We start from the raw sequence: 9,667 nt of genomic DNA, 5'->3' as shown, positions 1-9,667 counted from the left end.
GTCTTGATCTGAAAAGGGGATCTTCCTTAAGTATTCGGAAGCATGTCAATTGAAACTTTATTCAGCAATTATGTATTATTTCCTTTAATCTGTTGGTGTTCACTTAACCATTGTCTCAACAAATACAGACTGAGCACTTGTTATATGTCTAAACTGCTTAGACATTAGAGACAAAGCAATAAGCAGAAGAAAGCCTCAACCTCATGGTCCCTACCTTCTGGCAGGGAAGCAGACAAATTTTGTCAGGAGATGTAATTCAGAGGTAAGTACTCTTACCATAATTCTCTAAGTTTATTTTCTTCCTTATTTTTAATTGATCTATCTTCCAACCATATTCTGCTCCATGTTTTTCCCATTTTCTATCAATTAACTATTAAAAGATTAGATAAGAGTTGTAATTATTCCTAATATTATTTGATTTTTATAAACCCTCTTATGCAATAAAAATGACAAAAGGCAGAAATTTCAGGCACTACTGTCCGTCCCGAGGGATACTAGAATGTATTCGGTTCTTTAAGAGCTGTTTTCCCAGAGCCCTGCAATTCCCAAAAGGTTGGTTGCGGACAGGCCAGTTATTTTAAGAGAATAACCATCACATGATGGAGTTTGGGTTCCTTGGTCAACAGCTCATAAAGTCTTGCAGGTTATCATGGAATTTTTCAAATATGGATGACTACCCATTTACCTGGTTCTCATTTTTTTATTTTAGCCAATTACAGGAAAATCACTCAGTGTTACTCAAATATTCAGTGTCCAAATCCAGCTGAAAACATAGCATACACTTTTGACTGTTCTTTCTCTTTCATCTGATGCAGTTAGGGTTTTACATCAGATCTAACACTTCAACACATCTACTATATTTGACACAAAAACAGAAAACTGGAAGCTAGCACAGTTTCTACATTGCTCTGAAAAGGTTTATTTATCCGGTGCACCTGGGTGGCTCCATCAGTTAAGTGGCTGCTTTCGGCCACTGTCACGATCTCAGGGTCCTGGGATTGAGTGCCATGTCGGGCTCCCTACTCAGTGGGGAGTTTGCTTCTGCCTCTTCCCTCTGTTCATGCACTCTCTCTCTCAAATAAATAAATAAAATTTTTTTTTAAAAAGGTTTTCATCAGAGAAGCCATTAAATCTTAGTATTACAAAAAACACTATTCAATCTTGCTATCCTTCCTATTGCTTAGGTTGAAATCCCAGCCGCATAGCTTACTAACAGCATGACTTGGGCACATCACTTCCCTCAGCTTCCTCATCTGCACTATGAGGCAAATAATAGTATCCACCTGTAAGTACTGAATAAACCATTGCATGTAAAGGGCTATGAAAAGTGCCTGCTCTCAGTATTGTAGTGCATACATTACCTCATTGGCCAGGATGCACGAGCCATTGAGGGCAAAGGTTTTTATTTGTACTTCTTTCACAGATGTATCTCTAATACTACAACAGGGCCTGGCACAGCATAGAAGTTTCATAAATATCTTTAATAAATGAATGGCAAAATATAATGCAATTAGACATGTGGGCAGGTTTATCTAACGTGTGGAGCTGTAAAATGAATTGTGGTTGTGTCTCTCAGATATAACAAGGGCTGCTCAGTGTGACAGAATGGCACCTGCTTCACTGTGACAGCTGAGCTCCCAAGGCAGAGAGGAAAACAGCAGAAAGGAACATGTAAAGGCTAAAGAGAAACAGCAGTCTCTCTCCCCAGTTCTTTTAGAACAGTGAAGTGCGTGCCTTGGAATACAGGAAGTAGAGAGACCAGGAAAACTGAATCTAACTCCCCCCTCTCCACTATAGCAAGCCTATGCCTATTCTTGCCAGAAGCCCAGAAAATTGGTGATGACCTAAACTGATTTCAGTTTCCTGCAAGATAAAAAGTGTGTCAAGAGAAGTCTTGATGGCAGATCTAGCCCAAGAAAATCATATTGATAGACATCAGCACTTTGGTGATGTCCTACCTCCCCTTTGAACACCAAGCTTCTCTACCCACCAGTACCTGTGCTCCTCAGCACCCATCTAGGATTCTTTACTCAAGACTCTCCTGAGATCTACCACTTGACACAGTGAAAATCCACCTGCCCTGCATCTTACTAGATTGAATTTTCCTCAGCTTTCTGATCCATTCAGAAAATTTCACAAACTACCAGAATAAAGTAGACATGAGTGATAACAAGCTTCTGTTGATTGCAAAGGACTCAGTCACTGATGACTTGGCTCACATCAATGATGAAAGGCTGGGAGTGAGGTCTAAACACACAGGAGGTCCTCTGTGTTAAGGGAGTCCTTCCTGGACTTTCAAAGCATGCTGCACTGCCAATAATCTGGCCTTCTTAAATTATACCACCCTGCTTCTGAATATAATCAAATCAGGAGAAAAGGAAAAAGATGAACCTTACAGTCGGGATATGACCTGGGATAGTTCCGATGAGGTCTGCTGAAGAGCAAAGAGTACAGCACACGAGTTTCAAGTGAACGTGTTAGAAACAATGGTGTACCATCTGAGCAAATTTGTCCTCCTGTGAAGGGGAAAATGTACCACCACATCAGTTATCTGAGAATTTATATGGAATCTGGTGATGAGGAGTTTAGTTCTCTCAGTTGCAAATTGTATTGGTGATAGAAAATACAACCAAATTATTTGCTGCAACTCCTAATCCTAAGGGGAAATACTGTTGCTGAGACGTTCATCATATGTGGGCATATGTGCCTGGAAATACAAACTCTCTCAGCCTAAGACACAATTCTGGCTCAAAGACAGAAAGGCCCAGTAGATGGGAGAATCACCACGACCACTTACTAAAAAGGTCAGACTTGCTGGAAACCATTTCTAATTCTCAGAAGAGCCTTGTTAAGTATTTTCATCCCCATTTTCCAGAGGAAGAAATGGTGGCTCCAAAAGTTAATTTACTGCCAACTGAACCCACATCTTACTAGCTTAGTGTAAAGTCACATCATAAACACCCCTCCCACCTAATTCAGATGATATGAGGATAAAAAGATAACACCAGTAAAAACACTTGGAAAATTAAACTGCTATATACCCATGAGAAGCATTATTATGTACAACTTTTCTTGGATGGGAATAGACATTAAAATCTTGGCCATGTGCAAAATTGTTCTTAATTTAGGAAGTTGTTCAACCCTGTTTTTAGCCCCAGGATTCTATGCTTCTATGTATGAGGAGGAAAATGAAATATAGTCATGCAAGAGGCTATTTCTTTAATTTTCTGGATTGTCACATTCATTCAGCATGAAATTTTCTACAGAAAGTCAATTTTGGAAAGTTCCAAACTTAATTAGATCTTGCAGTTGTGATCTTCATTATAATTATCAAATACTGAAGAGCTAATAAAGGATCAACCTCTGGGCTGCAGAATAACCTAATCTATTCATACCTCAGTGACGTCCTGAATTAGAACTGGGGGCTGATGAACTCCAGTGCGCCAGCCAACCAACCATAGTTAGCAAATTGCAATACACAACTGAGCCTTGATCAGACCAAGATGAATACATGATATGTAAAATAATCCAATAAAGTTTATCAATAATACATGGGCAATTCAGATGAGACATACAGTGGTGTAGCAAGTCTAATTAGGAGCATTTCTATGATAAACTGAAGCCCTATCTCCTGCTATCATGCAATTATTCATTTGAGTCTATTGTTACTAGAACAATGAGCAGTGAGCATTTCCTTATTAGTGATCCTTCTTCCTGATACTGGCAATTTAACCAAATAATACATAGCACCCTTTTAATATTCCAAAGGGTATTTCAATGCCCAGACAGTTTCCTTAATGTAGATTCTGTTGGAGACAGAGTGGTAAATTCCGGATCATTTGTTTTGGTTTTTGTTCTATTTTTACATACATACATATATATATATATATATATATATATATATATATAATTATTGCAGATACTTCTCAGAAGCATTCTGTAACTTTTCTTGGCTAACAACATCTTAATAATAAATTTTACCACAACAGAGCCGTGATTCTTGCCGAGATTCTACCACAAACTTCATTAACTCCTTCAGGTCCTTAGCACCTTGATTTAGTATTACCTCTGCAGTTATCTCCCAGACTTTTTTTCCCCCCAATTCTTAATGTTTAAAAGCCAAGGAAGAAACCCCAAAATTTCACAGTAAACATTGTAGCTGGACTAAATCTAAGAATGTCTATTAGTGGAAACTTAGATTCCAATTTGGGGGGAAACTTTTAAGATTGGAAAAGGGCTGGGTTAAAAAAAAACACAATTATTTTAAAATTTATCTTTTCTCCTTTAGAGGTATAACCTTCACATCTGGAAAAACTAAGTCCTTTGAATAAACCATTGCATTGTGTTTGTACTAAGTGTTTTTCTAACTGTAAAACAAGAAAACTGAATTATCTCTAATATAGGCGGACTTAAATGGTCAAGCCAGGAGCAACTCCTAAATACTTTATCCTTCTGAGAGGTGAGTAGGAAGAAGAGGTTAGAAATTCTTGGGGGAAAGGTCATGGCGCTTTCTTTGCACATGGATAGAAAAAAATACTGTGTCTGAATTTTTCTTTGCTCCTATGCCACACATATGGTTTGTTTTCTGTTGTTTGCATTTGTCTGTTTGTTTGTTAGAAGTATACATTTTTTGGCGGGGGGGTCATTGAAAAGTTGCTTGCAGGAGCTAGAGAAAGAAGAAAATACTAAAAAGTCTTTGTGAAAAAATGTTCAGATGTTCAACAACAGTATTACTTTGGTTCCAAGAAAAAAAGCATGCTTCAGATCCAGGTGGAAGACTATTCTCCCATCACCATAAAAAATTCAGTATATATACTACCCTGGGGAGCCGAGCTTTGAAAGAAAGGAATAAAGCATCCTTGGCATGGACACTGGCCATCTCCTGAAAGTTGTATCAGAAATGGCAATATAAATAAATAAATCTGCTTCTGCTACTTTTGAGATAGGATGACCTTGGCCAAGGGCAGATTTAGTAGCAGTGGAAGAACATGGCAGATCCCTAAGGTTGCAGTCAGCCACGACGGCTTAAAACCAAACATGAAGGGCAATATGGGAACTTATCTAAATGAAAAGGTGAGATTTTGTTCATAGGAGATACTAGAATCAGGCAATACTAGGGTTTATCTACTTGGGTTTTGAAGTAACTGTAACTTGGCCCTGAAAGCTAGTTGTAATGTTAATGAGTAATCATAGGCAGGTTTCATCAATGATTCCAAAGCAGATTTTCTAGCCAATCTTTATGTGTATTTACTTGAGTAAATTCCAAAACATGGCTGATCTGTTAAGCCAAAACATTTTTTATCTAGCAACAATTTCTCCCAAAGTGTGAATTTCAAACTATAGTTTAAGTGCTTCTCAGAGAATGTCCCTTTCATTAATTTAAAGGTGTTTTACTTTTCTTATAAATAGGCCATGAAAACAATTACTTTGTTCTATTCAGTCAAACTGATCTGCTTGCAATTTCCTGAACCGAAATAACATTTTTTACTCTTGCTGGAAAGAATATTTTTCCTTTTCTTCCTTGTATATCCAAGCCTGTTATGTCTACTTTAAAATTTGACCTATTCAATAAAAAACCCAGTACCAACTCATGATAAATTCCTTCTGTCTCCTCATAACTCATTCCTTTATTCATTCGGTATTTATTTTAATGAGGATGACAATGTGCCAAATGTTCATTAGGCACTCACTGATACTTTTGGATTGTCAGTTATCTTGTTATATGTCTGACTTTTGTTCCTTTCAGCTAGATTATAACCTGTGTTTCACCTATCTTTGCTCATTGTTTTAGTACCTAACTTCTCAGATACAGGAATACTTCAACAAAGTTATGCTGGATTTGACTCCGATTTTAGTCTTCAGGTAAAAGAAAATGGGAACTTAACTACTTTTCTTTAACAAGGGTTAGAAGACAATACTTACCATTGATTGAATACTTCTTGTGTATCAAGGACTTTTCATAAGTGATCTCTAATCCTTGTGGCAGTCCACCAACATAAAAGTTTGCTAGCCCCAATGTGTCTAGGAGGGAAGAGATTCTAGAAGAAAATATAATATCTTGGGTTTCACTTCTGGCCCACTAGAGAATTGGCTCTGGAAGAGGCCAAGAGGCCAAGAGGATTCTCAACTATGGAGATATTCTGTCCCTGCAGTTGTCACTATGACAGTTTCATATAGATGAACCAAAGGAAATACATCTTAATGTCATTTGGAAAATGTCAAATTTGTCCAGTTCTTTCTGTTCTTTTAACTTTTTATATTTCCTTAGCTAAGATTCCAATGAGATGTATCTTTTTTAGAAAACTGAAAGCCACAAAACAATAAGTATAACTCTCAGGCTGTAAAATAAAACCACTGAATAAAAGAAAAAAATCTTAATAAAAAAAAGAGAAAACTTTCTTTAATCAGTGAATACATGCTAAATAATGGAGTGTTTTCTATATTGCTTGCTGTAAATTTATTCAAGACAATCATACACATCAAAATATTGTATCTAGGTTATAATGACTGGATTTGTTATAATTGTTTTGCAACTGCAAAAACATAGGAAATCATTTTATATAATCAAGATGTATACATTGAAATGAAGTGAGATGCTAAATTGATTTTCAAAGTAGCTGCTGCTCTTCATATATAATAAAGTAATAAGATGAAGATTAACAATTAAGTAAGAATTTTACCAATATAAAATAATTCTTAATTATTTGTGGTGGAGCATTTGTAACTACAGATCATTGTTTTTAATGAGTTCCTTTATAAATGTAAAGTTTTCAAATGATTTCTATAACTGTTGCCAATATCTGCAGAAAGTTGACCATAAGGACTTCAATGCTTCAAAAGATACAAGAAGAATGACATAAATGATAAAAGGTTAGTATCCAAAATATAAAAAGAATTTATCAAACTCAACACCTGAAAAATAAATAATCCAGTTAAGAAACGGGCAGAAGACACAAATAGACAATATTCCAAAGACATACAGATGATGAACAGACACATGAAAAGATGATCAACATATCAAGGTAATACAAATCAAAACCATGAGATAACACCTCACACCTGTCAGAATGGCTAAATTTAACAACATAGAAAACAGTAGATATGGATGAAGGTGCAGAAAAAGGGGAATCCTCTTACACTATTGGTGGGGATGCAAACTGATGCAGCCATTCTGGAAAAGAGTATGGAGTTTCCTCAAAAAGTTGAAGATAAACAACCCTATGGCCCAGCAATTGCAGTACTAGGTATTTACCCAAAGGATATAAAAATACTGATTCAAAAGGGCACATGCACCCTGAAGTTTGTAGCAGCATTATCAACAACAGCTAAACTGTGGAAAGAATCCAAACATCCACCAACTGGGGAATGGATAAAGAAGTGGCATATTACTCAGCCATCAAAAATGATGAAATCTTGCCACCTGCAATGATATAGATGGAGCTAGAATGTATTATGCTAAGCAAATTAACCCAGTCAGAGAAAGTCAAATACCATGATTTCACTTGGGGGTATATCTCAGGGTTAGAGCATTTGACTGCATATAATTTCACTCATACGTGGAATTTAAGAAACAAAACAGATGAACATAAGGGAAGGGGGTGGGGAGAGAGCGAGAGATGGAGGAAGGCCATAGAAAACTCTTAAATATAGAGAACAAGCTGAGGGTTGCTGGAGGAAAGGTGAGTTGGGGAATGGGCTAAATGGGTGATGGGTATTAAGGAGGGCATTTGTGATGAGCACTAGATGTTATATGTAAGTGACAAATCACTAAATTGTACTCCTGAAACCAATAGGAAACCAATATTATGCTATATGTCAACTAACTAGAATTTAAATAAAAACTTGAAACAAACACACACCAAATCCAAGAAGAGATGGACTCTATCAGGTATACTCTTGGTGAAGGGAAAAGGGAAATGATCTGCAGTTCCCCATCACAGCATCTAGAGAGGCACAGAGAACTTGGCTCTATCTGAATAATTCAGGTTTTCTACTGAAGGACTCTGACTCAGTGGGTAAAATTAGGAAATAAGTACCTCAAGGTCAATGATCCCAAAATGAGAGAAGTCAGTAGCATATTAGAATTAACTGGGGAGTCTGGGAGCATTTTACTAAGCTATTCTTTGTTCTCCAGAGATTTTGACACTCCTACTTCCCTGCCAGTAGCTATTCATCCGTAGCTATTTATTGTCATAGTGATTCACTATTCTTAATATTCTGGTATATTACAGATGAAAAAGTTATAGCTGGTAATTACTAGTCTAGTCACTAAGTAAATGTGTAGCCAAATGAGTGCCATGGGTAATAGTATCCAGGTTGCAGAAAATGATGCTGATTTAAGGTAGGACTATAACCTTAGTGCATCCCCTCTGAAGGAGGAATTGACAAAAGTAACAGGACACCAGACTCAGAATGAGAGGACTTGGGCAAGTATCAATTCCCAACAGTTTGTGTCTCAGGAAACAAAGGTTTTAAAAGAAAGACAGAGGGTCAGAGGCTTTCATACAGACTCAGGACAACATGTAATTCCCAATTCACCAAATGCTGGAAACGTGCCCTATATTTCTGAAATTGTTTGTAGAGAATTAAATATAACTGATTCTGTAAATTGGGATAGTTGAGAAGGGTTGGGGGAGGGAGAACTTAAAGATAAACAACATAAAGTCTTGATCATGATCATTACTATGACAACACAAAATCTTTGGGGAGCAAAATATTTTTGTAAAAATGTATGAGAGTCAAGAAAATAATGTTTGCTGTCACTATTTCTACATGAAACTTCCTTGAAGTCCCAGGCACTGAAGAAAGATAAGATAAAATGGAAATAATTATCAGGATTCAAAGGAAAAACAAAATTATTCTCTACAGGCAGTAGGATTTTCTATATAGCAAATCAGAGAGACTCTGGAGATAAATAGTGAGAATTATTAAGAGAATTCAACAATGCTACTAGATATAAGATAAACACACAAAGAACAGCTGCATTCCTGAATACTTGCAACAACTAATAAGAAATATTCCACTCATTAAAGAAAGAATTACCATTAGGTATATAAAGGAAAAAATAAGCAAAAAAATGTGGAAAACATGTATGGAGGAAATTAGTTCAAGAAGATAGGTCTAAATAAATGGAGCTATTTATCTATGCTATCATAAACAGGCCAACTCTTTCCAAATTAATCTGAAAATTCAACCAAAAATTTCAAAAAGGGGTATCATAGATTTTTAAGAACACAGAAAAGCCAAGAAATGTTTGAAGAATAATATTAGAGACAGCTGAGGACTCATTCTACCTTATGTAAAGACTTAGCATTAAGCCACAATACTTTGGTAAGGTAGTTTGGGCACAGATGTAGATTAAATAAACCAACAACATAGAAATTACAGCAAAACAAACTACACAGAGTTGAACTGTGCTCCCCTATGAACTTCAGAATATAAACTTATTGGAAATAGCCAGCAGATGTAAATAGTCAAAATGAGGGCACACTGGACTGGGCTGGGACCTAAGCCAATGACCAGTGTTTCTACCAGAAGGTCATGTGAGGACAGGAGACAGTCAGGAGAGAATACCACGTGATGATGGAGGCAGAAATTGCAATGATGCATCTACACAAAATGCCAAGACTGCTGGCATACACCAAAAGTTAGGGAGAAACGAGGAAGT

The sequence above is a fragment of the Mustela nivalis genome (assembly GCF_964662115.1).
Source record: "Mustela nivalis genome assembly, chromosome: 6".
Taxonomy (NCBI): Eukaryota; Metazoa; Chordata; class Mammalia; order Carnivora; family Mustelidae; genus Mustela; species Mustela nivalis.
This window is presented reverse-complemented; position numbering follows the sequence as displayed.